This window comes from Rhea americana, unplaced genomic scaffold (genome assembly GCF_003343005.1).
Source record: "Rhea americana isolate MKP2758 unplaced genomic scaffold, rheAme1 scaffold_372, whole genome shotgun sequence".
NCBI lineage: Eukaryota > Metazoa > Chordata > Aves > Rheiformes > Rheidae > Rhea > Rhea americana.
The window spans coordinates 489,789-515,199 of record NW_028186504.1 but is presented as its reverse complement, the minus strand read 5'-3'; the positions used below and the strand labels follow the sequence as shown (position 1 = coordinate 515,199).

Genomic DNA, 25,411 nt, shown 5'->3' with positions numbered 1-25,411 from the left:
AATGGGCGCACATATAATGCAAATACCAAAATAGTACCTTAGCATATTACCAGTGTAAAAAAGGCCTGAAACCATCACTCGTGTGTCCTTCAGCAGCTCCTCTTCCCACAGCTGTTTCCTTCCACCTCTGCCCTCCCTCCAGCTGGCTTTATTGTTTTTGTTTTCTATATTTACCCCTTGTCATCCTCCGCTCAGTTTAATAGGTATGGCACCTTCTCCTCCTTTTTGAGTGATGAGATCCCAGTTGTGCACATTTGGGGCTGCTTTCTGAACAGAATAAAACCTGCTAGGAATATAACCTCAGAAAATAAGCGTGCCCAGTCCTGTTTGCCATCTGTCCTGAGCTCTTTGGCTAAAGGTTTGATATAAATGTTAATTGTTAATTAATTCTGGAATGAGTATTTGATACTGAATAATGATACTTTATATTCCTTGTGATATGAATGTGTAAGCAAAAAATATATCACCTATATTCTCTGATTTAAAACATCCAGCATCCATGTACCATCTCTGCAGCCTCCCAAACCAAAAAATACTGCTAGACCATGAAAACACCAAGTAATTCATTTTAGAAAGCCTTGTCAGACAGAGTTTAATGCATGTTTGGATGCCTCATTTTCATCAGAATTTAACCCTGAAGCTAATTGAGGAATCAAAGCCCAACTTTTTGATTGTTCTCTGTGGGACTTAACAACTCTGAGAACATTTATTTCCAGCGTTTTGATGACATTGAGTCTTTTTAATCAAGCAACACAGTTTGCAAGAACTGCAGCGTCAGTTGTCTGTTATAAATAGTTCATTGCCAAACAATATCACAAAGCTTCTGCAATGTCTATGGTAAGAAGACTTAATGAAATTAACACCATTGTGTTAGTAGACTGCTACTTCCTATTAATTTCTTTACGACTAGTCCAAATCAGGAACCAATTACATTATTAAGATCAAGGGAAAAAATTGCTTGAGTTTTCAAGTTTTGAAAACTGTCAGTACTGATTTTATAGTTTTCAATCTCTATCGCTGTTAAAATGTAAAATAATATAGCTAATTTATTACAAGCCAGTAGAAACAAGAAACTATAATCCAGTTCTAAACTCACCAGCCATCATGGGAAGGACCATTATCAGCTGCCGAAACTCCATTCTACTCAGGTGATCTTTATGGGATCAGTCTATTGGCCCATTTGTACAGCTTGGTTACTTAATTAATCCACTGACACCGGGCTGGTCCCTCTCACAGTGATACCCACGAGGCACACCAAGGCCAGYGTGGCAGGAGGCTCCAGCCATGCAGTTAAGCTCGGCAAGTAAACTCAGTTCAGCACTTTGAAGGAATTGTTTAAGACCCTGTGAGACAGGTACTATATATAGGATAAACCAGTCATCCAGCAATTAAGAGAGCTCAATGAAAAAGTCTCCTTGGATGTATCTTTCATTGATACCAAGACAGAGAGTGAAGAAAATGTGACATTTAAATGCCTGTTATTTTGGGCAACATTTACAGTAATAAGAAAAAATTCACCAACTGAAGTGCAATCATAAACAATCACTTTTATGTTGTAATATCAGATATTTCGGCACAAAACATGACCTTTTTCAGAAAGTTCCAGGAACTGCAAACTCTGGGATATACTGCTTGACAATCTACAGTGCATAACTTCTATGTGCTGCAACATGTACAGTGCTAAAAAAAAAAAGAAAGATCCTTTAATTCATCTAAGTGGCACTACTTAATTTTTTTATGACGTATTTTAGTTTCAACTTTCCACTCCAGAAAAGTGTCATGGTTCCTTTCTTATTCTTATTTTACCTTATTTTCTCTGACTTCTTCAACTTACATTCTACAGTTTCCACCAACAAATGCTAACAAACATTTGTAATGATGAGTTATATCATTACTTCCTAAGCAATCTCCAGGAGACTGCTAACAAGTTCAAGTATTTCAACCTTTACCTTAGAAATCTAAATCTAATTCACATCTTGGAAACTTGTTTGGAAATGTAAGAACTCTCTACGAAATCTCTAACTGTTCATCTGCATTGTGTCTGTTACTTTAGTATTTACATTATTCCATTAACTATGCATGTCTAAATATTTAAAATAAAAAATATCAAAAGATGCATTACCTCTTCTTCCTGTCCTGCAATTTTTAGAGGTGCTTGCTTTGAAAAATGCAAGGAGGAAAAGCTTACTGAAAGAAATAAAATGCCCAACCCCTCTTCTAAATCGAGACTAGTACCTGGGGGAGTATGGTATGTGCRTCAGACACAGGAGCCATGGCCTACTGGCTTTTTTGAGTTAGGCTCCCCTCAGCTGCATCTGCCAGAGCTGTTCTACGGACTTGAACACAGCTGGAGCACGGACCTGGCCACGGGCACTGCTGGAACAAGGGAAAAGAGATGCTCGGTCAAGGTACAGCACGTACAAAAGGACATATGACAAGCAGAGACAACACAACCCAAAGCTTGGCAGTGTCGGCCAGGGCTGAAGTGGAAAGTGGAAGTGCAGACAAAACACGTCCTTCCCTCTCCCCTTTCCAAAAAAATGGGGACAAACATGAAGTGCTTCTTCAGAAGATGCCCCTTAGGTCAATTCTGTAGCATCAAATTTTGGCACTTGCTGACTTTCCCTGCTGGTCAACGCAACTTTTCAGCCAAATGCAGCTGTTCGAGCAATCGTGCCCGTGAAAGAAGAGACCAGTCTTACAGGTAATTTGGGTCAGATCCAGCGCGAGTGGTATCTGGAGACAGAACATGACTGCATGCCACTCACTGGGGCACTAATGCGCACACAGGGGAATGAGGGTACGGTTTTGATGGTAACCTTTACTGCTAAATTACTTACATCTTTAGCTTGTTCCAAAGATACAGCTATTGCAAAAACGAAGTCTGTTGAGCTCAGCAGGTAAGACATAGTCTTCTTCAAAATTACACACAGAAATGACCATTAATATTGGTATCTATTGTGGACTTAATGTACTTCATATGCTGCCTATACTTTTTGAAAATAGACTAGTGCTTTATCACTCAAGTACATGAATTGGATTTGGATAAATATATTATGAAACTCTGCTTCGCAAATGACACTGAGCAGATGCCAAAAAATATAAAAGATGGATTAAAAGTGCAAATCTACAAGATGAAATATTCCTAAAGATAAATCATGAATATTAATCCAGCAAAAATGGAAGACTTAAGGGGGAGCATTATGAAAAAGGTGGCTATTAGTGCTTATTTATCTCCTTTAGCACGATAAACAGTCTTATTCTCTCATGAGTCTCACTAATTGCAACTGGAAAATTGTTACCATGGATGCCACTAAGGTATGCAGATCGCTAGTTTCTATTTTTTTTAAATCTATCTCAATGGGTCTTTATACAATATGACTGGAAGTGCAAATGCATTTCAAATAAAAATGAGCAGTTTAGATGACAGATGAGATTCAGTCACTTTGCAAACATACAAAAGCAGACCACAATCATTCCATATCCCTTGCAAATCCTTTTGTAATCCTTCAGCTGCTCAATCAGTAGATGACATTCTGAGCGAGGGAGCGGGTGTTTTGATTAGCTCGCTGCTGCGACTAGCTCGCGGTGCCTATGGGAGAGCTCACCTTGCCACTGAGCAGTGGCGCGAAGGGCAGGCACCTAGTGCCATCCCTGTCCCCGGCAGTGTCCTCACGTCCCAGGATCAGTGGACAACTCAGGCTGGCAGGGACCTCAGGAGGTCTCTAGCCCGAGCGTGGCTCCAAGCAGGGTCCACCATGGGGTCAGAACAGGGCTCAGGGCTTTCTCCAGGCTGGTGGTGAAAGCTTCCAATGATGGAGGTGGCACAGCCTCCCTGGACAATCCACTCCACTGCTTCACCATCCCCAGGACCCTCCCCCCCTCTCATCACAGACTTGAGGAACATCTCCACAGCTTAGAGCAGTGGAGGAGATAAAGAGCTTCAGAAAATGGTCTTCAGAAGAATGAAAATAGGAATGGCTTCCGGTCGGGTGAAAGAAGTGAGCAAGAATATTTAAACAAAGGATATTTTCAATATAAGGTACTGAAATTACAGCTTAGCTTTAGGTCGTTGTTGCTTAACTGATAATGTCACATCACAGGATTTAATTCCAACACCATACAGGTTTGATGCATGTTCTGCACTTCCTAGAGAAACAAACAAACAAAAAAAGTTCTATTATGAAAACAAACATTAGCTTTACTTTTTTTTTTTTTTTTAAGTACTTGTCCAGTAATCCTCCCCATCTCCAACAACATGATCTGGATGTGGAGAGCAAAAGAGAGGAGCAGGAGGGACAGCTTTCAGTAAGAAGCAAACGTCTACATTTGACGCAACATAGGAACAACTTTGCACTCAGTCGCAGTTTAGCCAGTTTGAGGCACTAGAACTAGGCAGATTCCATCTAACATTTAAACTCTCAAATCAAACTTCATCATAAAAATGGACATCAAAAGTGTTATTAAAGGATGCGCTTTTGCTTAAAAGGATGGGAAAAGAGGAATGGAGAGGATGTTGATATTTTAATGAATCAACCAACAAGTTTAACAAGAGTAATATTACTGCATACAGTTCAGTTTATCAGAAAGAAAGAGAGGGAGAGAGGCAGAACAGTGTCTGCATCACTTGCTCCGGCTCCTGCTCTTACACTTCTGCCATGAACTGCTCACTTTTTAATGGAGGAATACGTTGCCCAGGCCTCCCAGAACTGAAGTTTTGAGAGCTTCCTAAGAAATCAAGTCGTCGTTGCGGTACTAGGACTCCAGCACGAGCATTAGCAGCTTACTGAGGTTCTCCTGTGTCCCAGCCTCCTCCCTCATTTCCCAGCACACAGCCTGTGATGGAGCTGCCCACGATCCCGTTCCCCGACTAACCAAAACCCCTCTTGGGACCGAACTCACCGATTCGAGACCAACGTGCACGGTCTTTCCTTTTAAGTACGTTTAACTAGCACCTATTTACTTGCTTTTAGGGAGTAACCAAACCAGGGTGAAAAATGCATTGATTCCTGTAAATAAAACCAAAGTCAGAAAGAAATAAAAAAATATGCCACTTAAATTATTTCCAGAGGAAGGCACCCATCGTTGATGGTGTCCGAGCGCCGCTCGCGGGAGGGGAGCGCGAGCCGGCCGCGCCGGGGCTCCCCGCCTGCAGCGCGCCACTGCGATAACCACGGCTCTCGTCTAGCTGCCCCACAACGCTGCGGCGAGGATTAATCACACGATGTTCGCAGCGATGTTTGAAGATGTTATTATGTGGAGCACAGCCTTCAGGAAACTACTTAGCGCCTATACATAATTTCAACACAAAGTGCTGCTTAATGTTACTGTACTGGCATCAGTACTAAAAATTATTAAATACTAATGGCACAGATGAATTGTATTTTCACATTAAAAATGGTAATATATTTTGATAGAAGCCCAAAACAACAGAAGTTTCTATTTATTTAAACCAAAAGCATAATAGACTCAACAAAATGCAATTTAACTGCTGAGTCGGTTTTGTCTTTGATAAAATAAAGACAAAATACGACATGAAAGCTGCTACAGGCTGCAAATGAAGACGCATGCTTCCCTTACACAGCCTCCCCGACTACTGCCCTAGAAGTTGGTAAAACAGCAGAAAAACGAACGCTGCAATACACAGACTGTCTCTAGGTCCAGAGCTGACCTAAATCAACAGTGACAAAACGCTGTTTGGTAATACACATATATATAAACTCATTCACTTTGTCTAGTAAAGTGTAGTTAACAGAATAAAATTTGGCAATACCACGATATGTTGCAATCTAGCAAGAAATGATAAAGACTAAAGCTGTGCCGAGCGTATTTAAGCTGACTCTGCACTAGCCTTTATTTGCTTCTTTGCCCCAGCCAAGGCAGTGGCACCAACTCTGACAAAACATCAGTTGTAAATCCATAAAAGTAATGAACAGGAGCTACACTGCAGGTAGCAAGAAGCACTGCTGCAGAAGCAGCCCAGTGTGGTACCAGCGACACTGGGCAGCTGGGCCTGCAGCCCAGGGCTGACCCTATGCTCGCACACACGGCAGCGCTGCCAATGCTGTTGTACAGCGTCTAGTGCTGAGGGCAGTTCAGTAACGCCAGCAAGAGCAGAAAGAGCGCCCGCGCCTGGCCCCAGCACACAGCCGGACACCTACGAAGCCCGTCCAGGGAAAGGTGCGATYGCAATCCACCATCCCTGCCTTCTTTACCCAGAGCGCCGTTCCTGCCTGCAGATTTTGCTTTGTTCTCCGGATTTGGCAGCAGACGCATTGGACATTTTTGTAATGCACTCTCATTACTTAAACAATAAAATAGCAAGCATCTCAAAACACACGCACATGAAACTACAATGCTGGCAAAACAGGACCCGTTCTGAATGGCTGGAAGAGCAAGACAGTCTCATCTAATTTGCAGTAATCTTGTAGAGAGCTATATAGATGAATAAATTAGCTAAAACAGCACTGCTTGTTTTACCTGCAGCTTTTGAGGACAATTTGCTTGTTTTCATGCAGTGCAGTTAATTACAAAAATGCAAATCATAATGAGTAACAACTTTGGCTTTGAACAGAAAGAAAAAAAACATTAGATAACACATTTAAATGTCCCATAAAAACAAAATTAACAGCACATTAACAGTCTATTTTTAAAAATGTTTTACTGGAACATCATTTCCATTGCTTTCATGTTCCTTACACTGCCTACATTAGCATAGCTGAAGTATTAAGTCAGAACTTTATAGGTAAGTTGATTTCTTTTGCCAGTAATGATAGTTAGGTTTGCGTTACCACATCCTTTATAAATCACTGTACCAATTTTGTGCCTCTAGGAAAAAGCAGACATCTGCTGAAGTAACAGCTACAGGTAGTAACATTTTGGAAATCCCCCATATTCCTGTTGGCGCATGATAAAGAGTGCCAAGCAAGTGAAAATGCAGTTGTCCTTGTGTCGTGGGAAATGAATGGAACTATACCTCCAATTCTGCAGCAGGGGCTGAGCCCGCCRGCATGCAGCGCCCCACGAACTTCGACAGGAGTGCCAGAGGGCACTCTGCGACGAAGGGGATGGTAGCTGCCAAGGAAGGGATTCCCAGAAGACCCAAATTTCCTAATGGTTGGGATTGCTAAATTTGTCCTGTTTTAGCTAGAYGTCACTGAAAAACCTTGCCAACCTTATCTCCTCTTTTTAGTCAGGTTTGTCTTTTAAATTCGCAAAGGAAGCTTAAAAACAGGGAATCATTCTGCAAGAACTAATGAGACCTAGGAAGGCAAAATTTTGCTTCTACTTTGTTGTGCATCTCAATATATAAAGTAAGCAAGGACATACGGCATTTCTTGAGACAACGCTGGGAAAAGCTCTTATTTTTGCTTAAATTTTAAATTTGCTCCATTTTATCTAGTAAATATTATTTTAAAATGTAACTTTCATAAGCACTAGCAAATAATATTAGTATCTTTCCTTTTGCCATAAGTTAAGATTTTAACCAGAGCAGTGTGGCCTATACATGGTAGACATGCATATAAAAGCAGGTTACAGGACAAGCCTCCTATTTCTGGTGCAGTACTCTCCTCTTTCTTTCAAAATAAAACATCTACTTTCTCTGTTTTTCCTTTTTTCTTCTCAGTTTATTCTGGTCGGGTTGAGCCATGGCTCTTTGCTCTCTCAGGTGCTCACGAGCAGCTACTCRCCTGAGTAAGACCCACCTCGAAGCCGCAAGGACCATTTTGCAGCCAGCACACGGGTGTCAGGCTGCAGCAGCCCAGGTGCCAGCCCATCCCCTGTTCGTGGGAACTGGGGCTTAATATACTTTTAGGAGACAACAGCACTCTAAAATGTCAATGTATCGTTATTTTTCTCATATAATCCAATACAGACACTAGTCTGGTGTCCTCAAACTGAACCATTCTCCTTCAAAATTGCAGTTCACCAACTCCAAGATGTAGAGGTATGCAAATTCTCATAGTAAGGCAATATACRCTAATATTGCACTTGTGAAGAATTGGGCCTCAGGCTTCATACCTACACACCCATTACGTGTATTCATGACAGTAGTGGCTTGAAACTTGCCTAAAAAAAAGGCTGCAGCATCAACTGCTTTTTTGGTGGCCTATTCTCTTTTTCCTTCTCAAAAAAATCACCTGAACATCCATTATAATTCAAGACAGTAAGCAGAGAATCCTCATGTAATATACTTGAGCATCTTACACTTATTATAGTCATTTTATCTTTTCTGTTCTTTCTTTRGTTTGCTTCCTAGAATTTTATTTGGCCTCCATGCCCTTTTTCAGCCATTTTGCTGAAGAAAGCTGTAGTGCAGGCTGTGTGCTCAAATTTATGGGATGATGTGATCAGAAGCTCAGTGTAGACTTTCAAAGGCCATGTTGCTTTACAGTATGTATGTGAATAATTCAGTATTTAGAATATCGGATATTGTAACAGTTTTTGTACACTATGGTTTTCATTGACACACATTTAGTACATCAACTGATTTATATTGTTACACAGAGTAAAAACTTAATCCACATCTGTGAATAATCTGGAAAAAAATATATATACTTTAAAAATCACCCGTGAATGTTATGTGGGACACTCTACAAAGTGCAGATAAGTAATTTCACACACACACACACACAACATAATGAAGAAATACTGAATCATCTGCAGTACTTCTGTAGAGATTTCACACATATTCAAGAGGATGACACTGCATAGAATGTCTAAGGCTTAAAGATAACATTTATTTCAATCCACAAATGAGTAAAAACGAAACCAAAAAACCCTCACAAGGAATAATGCCTTGTAGGCACCATTGCATTGCCTCTCTGGTGTTTTTTCAGTTAAATGGAATTGGACTATACTGAGTATCTTTACTGTGTGCTTCTAGCAGGGCAGGTGTTGCAAGAAAAATTAGGGTGATAGTGAAAATCTCACTTTGCTCAGAGATAAAGGCAGCAGWGTAAGGATTAGCTTAAATGTATCGAATGCAGACACGGACCATATAACATTCTCTGAATCACACTGTAAAAGGGTCCAAGCACTTCACTCTGTATTTCAAGACAAGCAGATGACAAATACCATGCAGAGTGTTGCTCTCCTCAGCCCTGCCTGTTGACTAGCCCTGCTCACACTTGAAGCGTTTCGTCTCCACCTCGCACAAAAACTGTTCACTCCCTCTGCAGCAGCTGAGACCACCACAGCTTTTGCCCGTAGCTCCTCTCTCCTATAAGCAGGACAACAAGGAACTTTCACTAAGGAAATGAGGAGGCTGGAAATCACTCCCTATCCTCCATTTCCAAGAACTCTGATTTAGTTAAAGTCATGCTAAGTTTCAAAATATATTTTACTTTTTTTAAAAAAAAAATCTAAAATAAATACATTTTAAAGTCAATATTTTGTATGGCCTTATTGATTTATTTTGAATACTTAAAAATAGMAGTAGTTAAGAGAGACTTGAAACAGAAGTTTGTTTTCCCACTAGTGTCACCAACAGCTGGAAGAAGAGCAGGGAACAACTTGTTTGAYAAGTGGCTTTGTATAACAAGCATAAAAACTCAGTCTAAGTTTAAAAGACTTTGTATATATTAATAAAAATGTATTTTTATACATTTTTAATCTGAGCTGCTAGTCATAAAATACCTAYTGTGATTATGAATGCTTTTATTCACATCTTTCAAGAAAAATTCTTTGATGAACACATTTTGTGSTTATTCTGTAAAGCACACAGTGCAACTCGGGTGACAGCTGAATGACAAAGCGTGCACACAGGTGCAATGGAGCTGCAGCATAGGCACACAAATGATTGCAACGCCTCTTTCGTTGGGATTTGCTGCGAGGGAAAGGTAACAGTGCACCTGACCCCTCAGACTCATTCAAAGAATTCTCACTTCTTAAGCACTTCACTCAACACAGCTATGATCCACAACTCATTTCAGTAGAAGCAAAAAAAATTCAATGTACTYACTTCATGGCATCATGACAATTTGTCCTCCTATACCACTGCTTCTTAAACCAAGATCCTTTTCCAGATCAACAATCTCATTACACTGTTATATTAATCAAAAGTACCTTTTATCCATGTACTTCTTTCTTGAGCTGTAATTGAGTAGCATGGAACAAAGGGCAAGCATTGCTCTAGAAGAAAAATCAGGCAACTTCTGCTAAAGCAGTCTCTGCTGACCAAAATTTTATAAACATCTTTTGAAGGAGTTACACCTCACTTAACAGTGACTCCCATAGCTGCACTGCAAAGCTAAAAAGGCCCTGGAAGGCCCAGAGTGAGGGATCATACCTTGTCCAYGCTGCCCTAGAAGGAGGATGTGAACGGTATAAGAAGAAGAAAGTACATACATAGATTCTCCATATTCAACCCCCAAATCATTGTAACGGTTATGCTAGGAAAAAATTGCTTCCATTGGACTTGCTGTAAAACAAAAGACAACAACAGAGCAAAGATTATTAGAAAGTATCTACAGGTCACAAAAAGATTCTCACTTACTTTTGGAGCATTTCTAAAATAAGGATATTATATTTCCATAAAAATAAACAGACCCCTAATAACGGCTCAAAGCACTGTTGCCTCTGTCATGTTGCTGCAGCGATCTGCATAAACAGATGCACTGCAGCAGGCCAGATGCGGTCCTGCACGACCTGGGGGGAAAGCACGCGTCGGAGCGTGGCTCCAGGCGGCAGCACCGTACCTTCCGGCCCTCTCCTTAGAAGCTGCAAAAGGCTTTTACGGAACCTCAGCTTCAGAAGGAAAGCAGTTGTCTTCTACTGAAGAAATCAGCAAAACATGAATTCTGAAAGATTGCACAGTGAGTCTGTTTCAGATTTAAAATATTTTGCAGTTCATCACAGAACATTGCTTTTCACTACTAGTAATGGAAGCTCTGGTCCTTTCTACTAAGGCTCTCTATAAACGTTACAAACAAGTCGTCGGAGAGGACCTGGGTCTCAGCACCCCACCATATTCACCAAATTATGAGCTATACCCACGCTACATGCTCTGCCCCTACGGATCTCATGTTCCCGCTTGCCCTAGCACTGAACCAGTTTTCCATTTCCTGAGCAATGCCCTAAACACTGGTGTTGCATATTACAGGGATATCACTTCTTTCTTGACTGTTCATATGACAAGGAAGAAAAAAAAACTTCCTTTCAAAGAGTGCATATAAATGCCTAATCTTCATAAAATACTTTGGAGTGAAGGGCTTGGATAGGTGCCCAAGCTCAGAATATCAGCAGGATTTCATACCGATCTAATTGCAAATAGCATACACAGTTCTAGCCAACAACCTTCTCCCCACTCAGATTAGCATTCGGGGCAAATAACTCACCCGTTGCACTGCCAGGAAGTACACTAGTGGTTCTACGAGTTACGCAGTTACCAGGGCTAGGGTTAGTCTCTCCTTTATTTGTACAGAAGGGTGAGAGGCACCAAAAACAGCAGATAAGGCCCCTTTGCTGCACCACTCACTGCAACCGCATATTGCATTGTAGGTTTCATCTCCCATACCCAAAAGGACTCAAARGGGAACTTGAGACTCTTAGACATCTTACTTTAACACCAAAGTGCAYGGATGCTGGACATTTTAGATGCAGACAACCAGTCCGGAGGAGTAACAACCAGTCATCTTGTCTTTACTCTCAACTGCAAGGCAGCTAAGAAGTTTGTACATTATAATTCTGATCTACCTGGATTTTAGCACTCTCCCAAAATAGCTATGATACTCATCTGTATGTACATTTATGAGCTGGCACCTGCAAATCATCCATGCAAGTGGATTTTCCATCACTAGCTGCATCAAACACAGCACAYAGAAGCATGAAAACAAACACTACGTATTCCAAGCACACCCTTCTACCATACCTACTGCATTAAGAGAAATATYTATTCTGCTATTTTATATAACCATTTTAATTAAGAGATTACTTACAGGTTTAACACATTTGAAGGAGTCCACTTTAAGAGCACCAGCTGAAGAGAATTACTTTCTATAATCAAGAAAAACTACTACCTCAATTAGACTAATGGAGTACGGATAGACCTAAATTCTGCTCTAAGCAGAAAACACATGAATTAGAGGTGTGACCAACAGACTACAAAATAAATTTGAAGTAAACTTCACATGGTTAAGGAACGCAGAGCAGAAATCCTGAACAGTTCCGTCTGCCAATAGTGTTTGAAAAAGCATTTACAAAGCAGCAATACTCTGCAACAGTACTGATCCAAAAAAATAGAATTTATATTAATAAAGTATTTAGACCCATGTGGCTTTTTGTTCAGAGCAAAATGAAAAAGCAAAACATAGCATTTTATGACAGCTATGTGTATAGGTTTACAAAAATGAAAAATCAATTCCATATACATGTGCTAACTATGTACTTTTGTACAGAAATAAATTTCAGAATGCAGTCAGCTCTCACAATCCCATTCAGGATTGCCATAGTATAGCCAGGATGGAAAGAATATCCTGGCAGTCCCCTAGGAAGGAAACTAGAATGCTAATTAATACAGCAAAAGTCATGAAAAAACCGCAGCTCAAAGGCCTTACCCATGGGGCACTCCTGCCTTCAGGCTCCAGAAAACAGTATTATTCTAACAGGTAAAGGCAGGAATAAAGAAACAGCTCCAGTTTCTGACAAGCACACATCATGTGAGGTGCTCTTCTGATAGATAACACAGAGCAAACTCGGACGTTTTCCAACAGCTGGGCATTCCCGTCTCCCAGATGAATTTTCTCTTGTCTAGTAAGAGCAGAGTTCAACCTACAGCTTTCCTTCAAGCAGGGGAAAAACACTGCCAGCTCCTCCGTCTGACTGTCTTGTCTTTGCGAGCACTGCGCCTCACTGAAGCTGCCCAGTASACCCAAAAGTCACTTTTTGGGTGGTGGCTGGGAGCAGAACAGAGGAAAAACACAAAATATCACCATCTCACAAGCCRCATTTTATCAGGAATAGAAGCTAAAATAACCGTCATTTGAAGGTTTTTGMAGGATTAGGAACATAGAAAGCAGTTAGATTCCTCCAGCTCAGAGTAAATTGCTGGCTGCAGCCACAGAAGCGTGATCACTGGCACATTGCACTGTCTGAGCTTAGAAGTACAAATAAAGGACTGAGCAGGCATGGAGACATTTTAAAAAGCAAGCATTTTGGATTATTGTTTTAAAGAATCCTAAGCAGCAGCTGTATAGGGAAACACAGAAAATATCCAAACAGAAAAACATTGCTAGTTCTACAACATGCCCTAAATTTAAACTTCTCACTGGTGGTGCTTATGTTTCCACTAGAGTACTGTTCAGCCCAGCAAATATATTTAAAATAAGATTTGAGGTTGAAAAAAAAAGCACAAGAGACAAAAAGAGTAAAGARTAAACACTAATTAAACTCTCCTCCTATCATCTTCCAGACAGCTTTATGATTCATTTTCAAACAAACAGTTTGCAGTCATTTCGGCTTTCTAATTTAGAGACTATACTGCCAAAAACTGTTGGTAGAAATTTTTAAATAATATAGTCAAAATCTAGTGTTCCATAAAAACACGTACCTGCAACTTCAGGCAAATTTGGGACTTTTATTTATTACAGATTATCTTCAAGACTCTTGAGTATACTTGTACTCTCTTGCAAAGTGTTACCAGAAACAATAGCTTTGATATGCAATCAGCACTGTTTGTCCCAATCAAGAAACTGGTGATAAGGTAAAGTGATGACAATAATTTAAAAACAGTCTTTGTATAAGATGCATTCAAACTATGAACTCCTCCCTGTGGGATTCAGTATGAAATACCAGTTACTAAAACTCAGCAAAACTTTTTGTATTTCAACATTATACACTAGCATAAATGTAGAAAAGCAAAGATAAAAGCAAAGTAAAAAGAAGAACATTATCTCTATCAGTCCCTTAGCCCACAAATCAGTATCAGACCACTGCTGTTGTTGCTGTCAACTTTCCTCTGACCAAACCCAGCTATTTTATGCTCTAAAGTACCAGAAGATCTCACTAGCACATTTTCTACCCACCAGTAATGAAACAGGGATATTCCCAATGCCCTAAGCAAGTGAGCTACTTTGAAGGACGTAATGCAACATATTACATATGCATACATAGACATACTACAGCCACTYCCTATCAACAGTAGTTGGAATAGCTTCACTGGAGTGTCCAAGCTTATACTCTCCTCCTGAGGAACTGAAATGCAGTATTAGTTCCCTATAYAATAATTTCAAAGAGTAAGCCAGTAAACTATTTTGCTGTGAGACCTCTGCCCCTGGAGATACTCAGTCTTCAACTGGGCAATGCCCTGAACAGGCTGATCTGCAAAGTTGAACCAAGCTTCAGAGATGGCCCTGCTCCAAGTGCTGGCCTGGACCACAGGATTCCTAGAGGCCTCTTCCACCTTGAATTGTCTGAAGATTAACATTCAAAAACAGATTCAAGGGTATTCATGAAGACAACAAACTATATGATTTCTCTGCAATTTGGGAATGTTTAAGATGTTGGAACAAAACCACAAAAATGGTGCAGAACTTAGGCCCAACACAATAAAGCAGGCACTGCCATAATTAAAATACAATGTATTTTGTCCAGATCTTGCATATGCAAAATACATATTTGTATATTTATATTCAGATTTGCATATTTATATTCAGATTTGCATACTTTGTTTGTATCTGACACCTTTAAAATTACTTACAAAAACTGAAAAACTCTTTAAGCACTCTTTCGATATCCATGCCCACTTCCATAAGTTTAACTTCTTAACTACAATTCTTAATAATGACAATAGCTTCTAATTTGTGAGGTTTGTCCACCTACAGAGTTATTCCAGGGGGTTGTATTTGGCTAGTCACCAGTAAAGACTTCAGACCTTTACTTCTTCAAATCCAGATTATGGACTGCTCTGCTGTGGAAGACGAGCCAAAAGGGAAGCAACACAAACTGGATGCCTTCGTATCTTATTGCTCGCTCTTGCTGGACAAATGCTATCTACAAGGAACAGAAGATCTACCCCTTGGATTTCTGCTCCCCGTGAAAGAGAAGAGCAATCAACAGGTGCCCACTGAASAGACTGGCTGTGGGGCTCTCCACACTGCCGAGGCTGCAAACAAACCCCATGGGAAGCAGAGGGCACAAGCACTAGCAGGATTTCAAGAAATGAGCAGTTGCACTTAGCAGTACACTGAAGAGTACTTCAGTGCTTACCTTCAGGTGAATGGAACAAGCTATTTCATTCTTCTGATGATTCAGAAAGAAATTAGGAAGTATTTTCAGACTGAAAAGGAGAACAAATAAATGTGCAAATTTGAATAAATTTTTAATGGTTGCCATCATTCAAAAATTTTCCTCTAGCAGACTTTTCCATCATGCATTAGAAAGAACAACAATGCTGCTGAATAGTGCCAAAGGCAAGCAGGTGTACAGATAACATTTGGTGCTGTCAGACTGATTCCATTTTCCCTATTATACCATGTGGATTGCCAGCCTAGTCTGAACATTTCATTATGATGGAAAAATAAGCAAAAATATCCCATAGCAATACAATCTGAAATTTACCCTTTATAAAAACACCTTCACAGCTACTAAACAGTTAAGCCAAAGCCAAATGAAACACTGACAAAAAAATTAGTCATTTTAGAAGCCAGAACATCGAAATTGAACAAAAACTTGGCAGAATGACCAATTGGAAAGTGTTTACTTGTTTCAAACTGATTGCTTAAAAAAAAAAAAACATACACACATTTTCAATTTACCCATTATTTCATTCTGTAAGCATAAGCTGCTGTAATTAAAAAGCTTTTCTGAGCAACTATGGAGAACATCACCCTTTAGAGACAGTGTTTCTAGCAATTGTAGGACAGTGGTCTTCTCAGTGCCCTTTTCTAGCAAACGAACTAAGAGCCTGTTTTCCCTGTGTGCCTATACCTGTGCTTATTATCAGATTATTTCTCATCTTTAGTATTAGTTTAGTATATTGATTTTGATTTTTAGTTCCCCCTGTATTATTTTTAGTATTAAATAATAGACTGAAAAATGCCCACAGTTAAACAGTATGACTTCTTTTAAACACTTAACCATCTGTAATACTATCTGCTTTAAAGTATTAAGATGAACATTTTCATAGCGATCTTAGTGATTTTTGCTCCCAAAGGCAAGCCTGAACCATTCCTTATAATGAGATCACAACAGAACTCTACAAAGTACCACCAGATTTAGTTAAAGTAATCCAAGCTGACCCTACTGCTAAGGGATATCACATATATGAAAAATTCATGCACTGTTTCAGAGACTCTTAGGGAAGTTAAGACTCCATGAATCCATTAAAGATGTAGAACAAGTCTCTGCAACAACCAATGACTTTCACCTTCACTGGTATTGTAAAACAACATTCTAGGAATTAATTAAAATTAAAAACTAAGTTAAGCTCATTTTTATGCAACAGTACTACAGATGCTAAAGCCTGCTTTCCATGATCACCAAATAGGCCGAACTAACTATTCATCTTCTACCATTATACTCATTCCTTGTTCAATCACTGAAGTTCAAAACATTACCCTCAGAAACAAGGAAATATATTTTCATTAGAAGCTGGTGAAGCTTAATTTACCCTGACTTTCAAGCTTAAATTCACAGAAAACAACTAACTGAAGAAACAACTTCCCAGATCACAATGAATAAATCTATTTCTTGATGTATTAAAAAGTTTCCCTGAGAAATGAACTCAAGAAATGAAACAAGATATATAAGACTCTGCAGATTTTCAAAAATAGCATTCAGGAAGATTATCAAAGAATTGATTTGCCTTCCTGAAGGACAGACCATATTTATATACTGATCGAGCTGAATTTCCGCAATTATTTCCAAATACATCTAGATTTTTGTTCCGACTTTTCTATCACATTTGACATTAAAGAGCCATTACGATTTTTCTCTCAACTGAAAAAAAAAAAATCATGTTGGTAGGTTCCTGAAGGAATTTTCAGAAATATGGAAAACATCCACACATAAGCTTTCTCTTTCTACTACTAACATTATTTGGGAATTAAATGAAGCTCTGCTGCCCTTTTGAGCTTTATTCTTACACTTTTATCTTTGGCTTCATTAATGTCTTAAGACACATTTCAGACAAGCTTTAAAGATTTGACAAATAGAAAATAAAGCTTTCAAACAACCTGGACTGTTATTTTATTCTGATTTTTCTCATACATACTGCTTTTTCTTTCTACTTCTATTTCTTGTATCTAAAGACTTCAAAGGTTCGTAACTATTGGTTGAGGGGGCGAATGCTGTTAAGCAGATGTTATTATTCTCTGTGCTTTTTAACATCTCACTCTTGAGGGATTTTTTTAAAAACTTTAATCCTCTCTTGACTTCAAGAAAGGTTTTTGAACCTATAGCCCAGAGTGCAGTCTTAAAATCAAGAACTAATCAGATATACAGCAACGGGTTCAAGCAACAAGCATTACTAGCCTATGTTTGATTGCATGATTTTTATGAAGCAAAACAAGCATATGGAAATGAAGAAACGAGATGCGCATTTATTCAGCACAAAATCCCTAATTAGCTTTATCAAAATCAGTAATTAGTTACTTGGATCAAATTTTCACAAGGATTCCTCTAAGAAACACAACGTGGAAAAGTCCCACATCTACCCACTCAGGCTCACATGTACTCACTTTGCCCGAGTCCCACTCAGTGTAAAAATACACTACTGGATCATTTCAACACATTTTTCATAAACTAAAGAGAGAAACATAGGCAATGCTCAGAGGAGGAAGTCAGCTGCAGAGAGTAATTTTGGAACAGGGAAATATAGCACCCCTGCCTTTCTCAACAAACATGTTTTATGCTGAATATATCTGATATCCCTGGGACCACTTCCAAGAAACAGTCTTTTTACAGTGTCAAGCTTTTGAAGACTGTTAACTGTACTTTTCAAATAAAAAGCCAGGCAATTCATTTGAGTAAGTTAGTAATTCCTATTGGAAAAAACTACAGTGTGACCTAAAGCACATCTATTTTGAAGTAATCATTCAGATACACCATCAAAATAAAAATATAGTTAGCTTCATATACCATTTGATTTCTCCCACTCTTGCAGTGTCCRGAGAGATATCTTAAACTCAATGTACTAGAAACCAATAGCTTTAATCTATCCTGAAACTAAGGACATAGTTGCTAAGGCAACACTGTTTTTAGACCAGTTTGCTCTTCGCTTAATATAACAATATTTGAAAATATTTGAGAAAAGTGCATATAAAACAGGCCAAAAATCTAAACGGCCCTCTAAAATTAAAAAAAAAAAAAACAGAAATGCTCCCCCCCCCCCAAACTAGCTGTTCCTAGTTTAGTTACCAAACCCCAAGATAAACATGCTGGAATCTTCACAGATGCATTCTCTTAGCTTCCCAGCCTCAGACRTGCATTCTGCATACAAGCACTCACTCTGCTGGTCAGACAGGAAAAGACCATCTGATTTCTTTGAAATGACACTGCCCCAATGTAATCAGTCCTGCCTCAAACCAAAAAAATTAAAGTTTTTAAATTTTATTTTCACATGTGCCTAAGAGTCACACAGTTTTGAAATGGATTTCCACCCACTCTACTCATTAACATTTAACATTTTAAGTCCAAACCGGAATCATTCGATTGTTGCCTAAAATACATCCAACAACAAAAAATCAGAAACTCTAGTTAGCAAACTTACACTTAGGAGCAAYAAAAGTAACTTAAAATCCTCTTTGGAAGCTACCCTTGCTGTGTGCAAAATCAAAAGCATTCAGGCAGATTCAAACTTGTTGGACTAGATGGATCTCCAGAGGTCCCTTCCAACCTTACTGATTCTATGAAATGTAGTCAATCGCACCACTGCGGGTTTGTGACAACTTGTATCTTGCAATCAGTTAGGACCATGGTAAATTGTGGTTTTCATAACACTGAAGTCCAGGTCTGTAKCTGGGAGGCAGGGAAGAGGAAAATGTCAGTGGATAAAGTGTGCAGTAGATACAGGGATAGGGCCATAGTTTGAAGAGGCAAGAACATGCAGTATGACCATGATGTGCAAGCACAAGAGGGGAAGAACATCTTCTAGGTGTCCTTGTTTGGGAAGCTGTGCCCAAGAAATCACAAACTGCTGCTGCTACAACCGATTGTACTGGCATCCAAAYCCATCATAAATTACAAATCCTAAACAAAGTAGGATAGGGAAGCCACATATTAGACAAAGTTATGAAAACACAAATCATCTTCTTTCAAACTTGGAATGAGACTCCTCTTCTTGTGAGAGCTTAGTAGATCTTGTTTGGATAGGAAGAAGTTTACATTTCAGATTAAGCTGAATCCTTTAGTAGCACCATTAATTCTAGAGAGCAAATGTRAGATTTCAAGATTTTATTTCAACACAGTTAAAAAAAATTGTCTTAAATAAAGGTCTGTTAATGTTTATGTATTAACAGACTGTTAATTTGGGCTCTGCCAGAGTTACAAGGATTACCGTTTATAGTATTAACTTTAATTGAAATTTTATATAAAGTTTGTAAACTAGTGAGGAGCTAATTCACAAATGGATCAGTATCTCTGCCCTAAAGTTTAAGGACTAGTCAGAGGTATGGTTGGAGCCTGGAAACAGTAAAAACAGTAGTTGTCCAATTTTAATACTGCTACAGAACTTTGCTCTATTTTGTATGGTTTGCAGCAAATTTTAAGTATTTGAGAAGCAACATCTACAAATGTGATAAAATTGGCTTTCTTCTCTAGTACTGAATGGCACTTGATTCAACAGACAACATTAGAAAATATATCAAAGCAGATATCATGAATTCCTCATCAGAACACCTTTATTTCTTCTGCTGCAGAAGGTAAAATATACATGTGATGCATTCCTTCAACACATAMATACATATACACACACASAGAGTTAAATTAAATTAAAATGCAATCTGTCTGTATAATTCTCTTAGCTGACACCTAGGTACTACTACAATTGWTTTTATATACATATATTTATATACACACGCACGTGYGCDCACACACACACACATATATATATATGAAGAAAATTTCCTTTTTTTCCCCTTTTTCTCACAATGCAAGAAAGATCAAAGCTTTTTGGCAGAAAGTCCTAGGTTACTCACATGATCAGAATACCAAAAGATACTTAAAATATGTCYGGGTAGAAAACAGGTCTATACAGGCTCACCCTGCCCTCACTCACCTGGACTTAGGGTGTCTCTGAACTGGAAAGCAGTCGTGGAAGAAGGYTGGTCTGAGCTGGTTTCTACTACATCCTGATCTTACTAGCTTCAGCGCTGTACCAACATTACCAATATAGCCTCCATTTTTGGGCTAGCTTACATCTAGCCAATTCAGCATCTTTGCAAAAGGAGCTCATGACTGTCTGCAGAAGATTGTGCAGGAATTGGCTGAAATGTCTTTAGCCACAAAAAACGTATTTAATAATAATAGGGATAGGAAATCAGACAGTACTATATAGACTGAAAAATAAAATCCACATTCTCTAAATATCTATTATCTTCAAACAGCAAATATGATATGCAGTGCAATTTGAGTGAAGTAAAAATGTTACGAGTTTTTGAATTAYAGAAAATACACTCCATTTAAAATATTTAACTAATATTTAACTATATTTTAACTAATATTACTACAGACAGCAATCATAGAATCRCAGAATGGGTAAGGTTGGAAGGGACCTCTGGAGATSACCTAGTCCAACCCCCCTGCTCAAGCAGGGTCATCTAGAGCAYGTTAGACAGGGTTGCATCCAGGCGGCCCTTGAAGATCTCCAGAGAAGGAGACTCCACAACCTCTCTGGGCAACCTGTKCCAGTGATCAGTCATCATAACACGGTATCATTCTGATAAATTAACACTGCCTAAGGAGGTAGTTACTGTGYGTTTTATTTCTTTTGTTCCTACAAAAGTGATTTCTGGAAGCTTTTGACTTATAGCTGTRGAATTTTAACTTTTTTTTAGCAGTATATTATCTAAGTGAAAACTATTTCAGTGAGAAAACAAGTCCTTCTCTCTTTGCTTAACACAATGGCAGTTTCAAGAGAAGAGGGTAAGTTTTTCCAATTCTAAATAGATTCCCATTATCCAATTTACGTTCACATTAAAGAAACTTTTAAAGTTATTATTTAATTAAATGATGACATTTATATACAAGTTCTGTAGTCAGTTTTTTACTCTTTCTGATCACTTAAGATCGTAAATAGATCAATAAAAAGCACTTTTCATAATGCAACAATCATCTCTTAGGGACTAAAGAGACACTACCAAACTAATTTCTGAATTTTGAATAAATACTTACTTGAATTGTGCAGGTGGAASTGAAGTGGGAAGAAACACTCCTGGTTCAAAGGAACCAAAATACATCACAGGCCAAGAAAAGCCACAGCACAAGAATTCTGCAAACAAGGCTACAAATAAGCACACCCCAAAATCTTTTGGAAGAACCACCTGATGCATGTATTTTAATACTAATTCAGAGACTTTGCCACATAGCACAGCTCCACAGTGCTACATAAATGGTCCATTTTCCCAGGACAAAGTAGCAGTCCTTGTTGCTCCCTCTGCCAGGTAAGCACAAGAAACAACTTCCCAGAAAAACCCAGGAGCATTACCCTCTATTCTTGCCTTTCCACCCCTCCAGACACAGCACAGCCAGCCACTGAATAAAACCTCCATAGCACCACCTCTCTAGCATACCGTATACATATCTAAATACATCAATGTACACTTTGAGCACAACAAAGTTTGGCTTTTTATGAGTTCCTGTAATTTCTGCGAAAGTACTCCAGAACGCTCCCCCACTACCTTCACTGAGAGCGCAGCATGACTTCAACTTGCCCTAGCCAACAGAGGACTCACCCGGGAACTTACTCTTGAAACCTGAGGCTTAACGAACTATGTTATTAGTTCTCTTTTCTTGATTGAAGTCAACAGGATATTAATGTACCAGAGCTTCCCCTGTCGAACGCCAAGATGGTTTCCTGTCTTTCGATGGCAATAATCTCAGTAGCTGCTACATTGGGGCAATGGTGCAATCAGCCCCACAGCAGAAGCATATGGCTATCTCCATWGATAAGCCTTAGTGTTGGTATTTACATCTTCCTAGCTGCTCTGACTACATTTTTACAGAGAATACTAGTTATGAATAATTATTAAGCCAGATTTTCAATGTTTTCATGATAAAGCAGGCAGCTTTGTAATTCATCTCTGAATTACACTGAAAACATAGGTGAACAGTACTGGTAACTTTTCCACTAGAATCCAGGATTTCAGATAGTGATGATTCCTTCATGCAATGAATAAYATCTTTTGCCAAAGCAGCGTGCACTTGCAACTGGATTTGAGCCATACACTAAAGAGCTTCGCACATACCTTGTTAGCAGCCTGTTTATACAGAATCCTGGCTGGGAAAGTATAAACTGGAGAGTTTGCAAGATATAAGCAGTTTTCAAAACTAATCACTTCAAATTTACAATGTAGTTAACTGAAGTGGAATTGATTAAAATACGTAATTATGTATTTGATTACATATTCAAGCCAGAGAATCAAGTCTTCAATCATACATTATGACATGGCAAGCCATTAGGCACTGCTTTTAATCTTAAAAATATATACAGGCTGTTCAGTATGCTAGAAATCAAGTTTTAACTCCTCAACAACAAGCTGCCCCGTTTTATCACAAAGTGAGAGCTGTACAAAACTTCAACATGTTAAAAAAAGTATCAGAGCAAAAGTRCTATGTTACAAAACAAAAACTTGATCTTTCTGCGTTATCAGTCTTGCTTTTTTAATTTCTCCCGTGGTCATAGTAAAAGTTATGTCAATCTTAGCAAATTCATGTCTTCTTCAAAAAAAAGATAACTAAGAATCAAAAAGATACTGAGAGGTAGGAGCAAGGTATGTGGTTTAAATATCATTTGCCTAATGCTTTTGTATCCTTATTTCAAACATGAATCTGAAAACTTGCTCATTATCGTTCTTTCATATAACACATCTTTAAAAACTAGCTGAAAATACTGAGATATTGCTTGTTTGCATCAGCTCAACGGATATGCACACACTGTTCTGCTCTCTTCACCTGTAATGCTGAGAACTGCATTCAGTCTCATCAGATAACCAGCTGATAATGTAATATGTAATACCTTAATCTAAGACTCTCATCTAAGCAAATGAAAATACACATTTATCTTTTTAACCTTTGTTTTCACAAAGTTTTAAAAGTCTGCATATTTTGCACAGCGTAATAAATTAAGCTGCAATATATTGAGTGTTGCACGTTAAGAGACAATGAATTGCCTTAACAGTCATCTGATAAAAGGAAAAACCAGTGGCAGAACTAGAAACAGCTTCTATCAACAAATTCCAATTTCCACAACTGTTATCTAATTACAAGAGGCTGATACTAGTGTAAGGTCACATGGATGTTAACTCTGGAACTTTGTAGGATCACGTCTTTGTAGGATCACTGTCAGAATTAGGACACCTGTGTCAAATGCTCCCCTACTGAGAAACTACCATGCTCATTTTTGGAATCAAAAAAAAAAAAAAAAAACCACCCCACAAACATTATATTACACCTAAAAGTAGTGTTCTTGTGATTTATTTATTTCAAGAAACTCACAGGTGAAAAAAAGCCACGACAGATGTAAGTAGTGTTCACCTGCATTTATACATTACAGTTACTGAGAACCTGAACATTAAGCTGGTACTGCTTGTAAATACCCAAAATAGATAAAAAGACAGTGTTTGCACATACTACACCATTTCTGTTTAGACGCAGTAACGCCTTCCTCCACACCAAAGTTTTCAGTARACATATATATTCTTAGAAAAAACTATTACTATCATATGCAAAAAAAGCAGTTTTACACAGATTTAAAAGTTTATTAAAGCCAGTGGTTACAATTTACATTTAATTTTCATAAAATTTATAGCGAGTTTGAACACTGAATCAATTCCAGCTCTCTTCTCTGGCTTTCCTTTTCCTCCTCTCATCATTTCTAGCATCCAATCAGGCCAGAAATTATTAAAGGGGCAGACAGAAGGGGACAACTACTGTTGTGGGATTGAAGTAGCAAGCACATGCTGATCTGAAACAGGAACAAGGGCAGAAGAGGGATGATATAAAGGGTGGGGAAGGTGAAACTGGTATTTATCATAGTCTGTTGATTTGAATCAAGTTCTACCAAACTCAGTTTATAGTATCTAAATAAAAAGGAAAAAGCTCTTCTATTAAGGTACTCTGAAATCACATCAGCAGCTATCGATGTTATCTATGTTTTAGGAAAGTTGTCATTAATAAAGTACGTATTAACTGTTGCTCAGCACACGTGAAAGCACTGGGTGCCTCACACCTCGGCCTTTCGGACCTCGTTTACTCAGCTCTCCCGTGGGGCTGCTGGACAGGACTCCAGAAGACGGTAAAACTTCCCAAGTTTCCCCACACGTGCTGAGGAAGGTGGAAGACGCGGGTGTTCCCAGAAGCCCTACCTGCCACCGCCTTACGCGCTCTTTTCAACGACACCGCTGTCACCAGCTGCCGCGGAGAAGACCGCAGTGCAAGAGCGGGCGCTGCCGGCTCCCTGCGGCGGGAAGCACACCCGCACACCAGCCACGAGCGGCCTTGGACGCCGGCCCCGCTCTCCCCCCTCCAGCCCGCGGCCCTGAGGGAAGCGCAAGCGCGCAGAATCCCGTCAACGACTCGGAGCACCACAGGGCACTGCCCGCGCCACGAGCAGCGCCAGGTCACCGCGCGGCTGCAGGGGCGGCCTGAGGGCTGCCGCCGCCGCCCCGCGCCGGACCGGACCGGACCGGACCGGACCGGACCTGTTCGCCCCGCGGAGAGGCCGCGCTGGCACCGCCACCGCAAACGAGGGCGCGAAGCGCGCGCGGGCCGCCTCAGGCGGCGCCTACCACTGCGCACGAGGCGCGGGGGGGGAGGGGGGCAGGCGGCCCCGCCCGCGCCCGCGCGCGCGCGCAGCACGCACAGCGCAGCCCGCGCGCGAGAACGTACCACCGCACCGCGGAGCGGGGGGGAATACAGTGAGGCCGGGCCTCCCGGCCGGCACGTACCACTCGCCGCACCGCGCGGGGTGGCGCAGCCGGCACTTCCGGCCTCGCCAAGCAGGCGGTGAGGAGAGCGGCAGGCGTGCTCCCCCCTCCCCCGCCGGCGGACGTGGTGCTGCCCGGCGCCGGCCGCCCCGCCCCCTCGCCCACGTGACACTTTCCCAGCGTCCCCTCCGCCGTGCCCCCGCCGCAGCGCCGTCCCCCCGCGCGAGCTCCGTGGCCGCGCGGCCCGCGCGCCCCCCGCCCGGAGGCTCCTCTGCTCGCCGCCGCCGCCCGCCCGAGAGGCCCCTTCGCGCCGCGCCGCCGCCGCCTTC

The 25,411-nt window shown here is 40.2% G+C and overlaps 2 long non-coding RNA genes across 4 annotated transcripts in view; both read right to left on the bottom strand.

Annotated features, from left to right (window-relative positions):
- Positions 1 to 933, bottom strand: part of LOC146591413 (uncharacterized) — a 40,756-nt gene extending 39,823 nt beyond the window's left edge. Inside the window, exon 1 of the long non-coding RNA XR_014896816.1 lies at positions 175 to 933. This is a non-coding gene — a long non-coding RNA (uncharacterized LOC146591413). The remainder of the gene's footprint in view (positions 1 to 174) is intronic.
- A 599-nt stretch (positions 934 to 1,532) lies between these two features.
- LOC146591412 (uncharacterized) lies at positions 1,533 to 24,954 on the bottom strand. Of its 3 annotated transcripts, none has more exons than XR_014896814.1 (6): positions 24,522 to 24,954; positions 15,208 to 15,277; positions 12,558 to 12,896; positions 4,056 to 4,149; positions 2,236 to 2,376; positions 1,533 to 1,680 (listed from the first exon to the last, which is right to left on the bottom strand). It is a non-coding gene; the product is annotated as an uncharacterized LOC146591412 (long non-coding RNA). The 3 variants fall into 3 exon arrangements; XR_014896813.1 differs by having other exon boundaries at positions 2,236 to 2,373; XR_014896815.1 differs by lacking the exons at positions 12,558 to 12,896; positions 15,208 to 15,277 and having other exon boundaries at positions 2,236 to 2,373.
- Between the last annotated feature and the right edge of the window lie 457 nt (positions 24,955 to 25,411).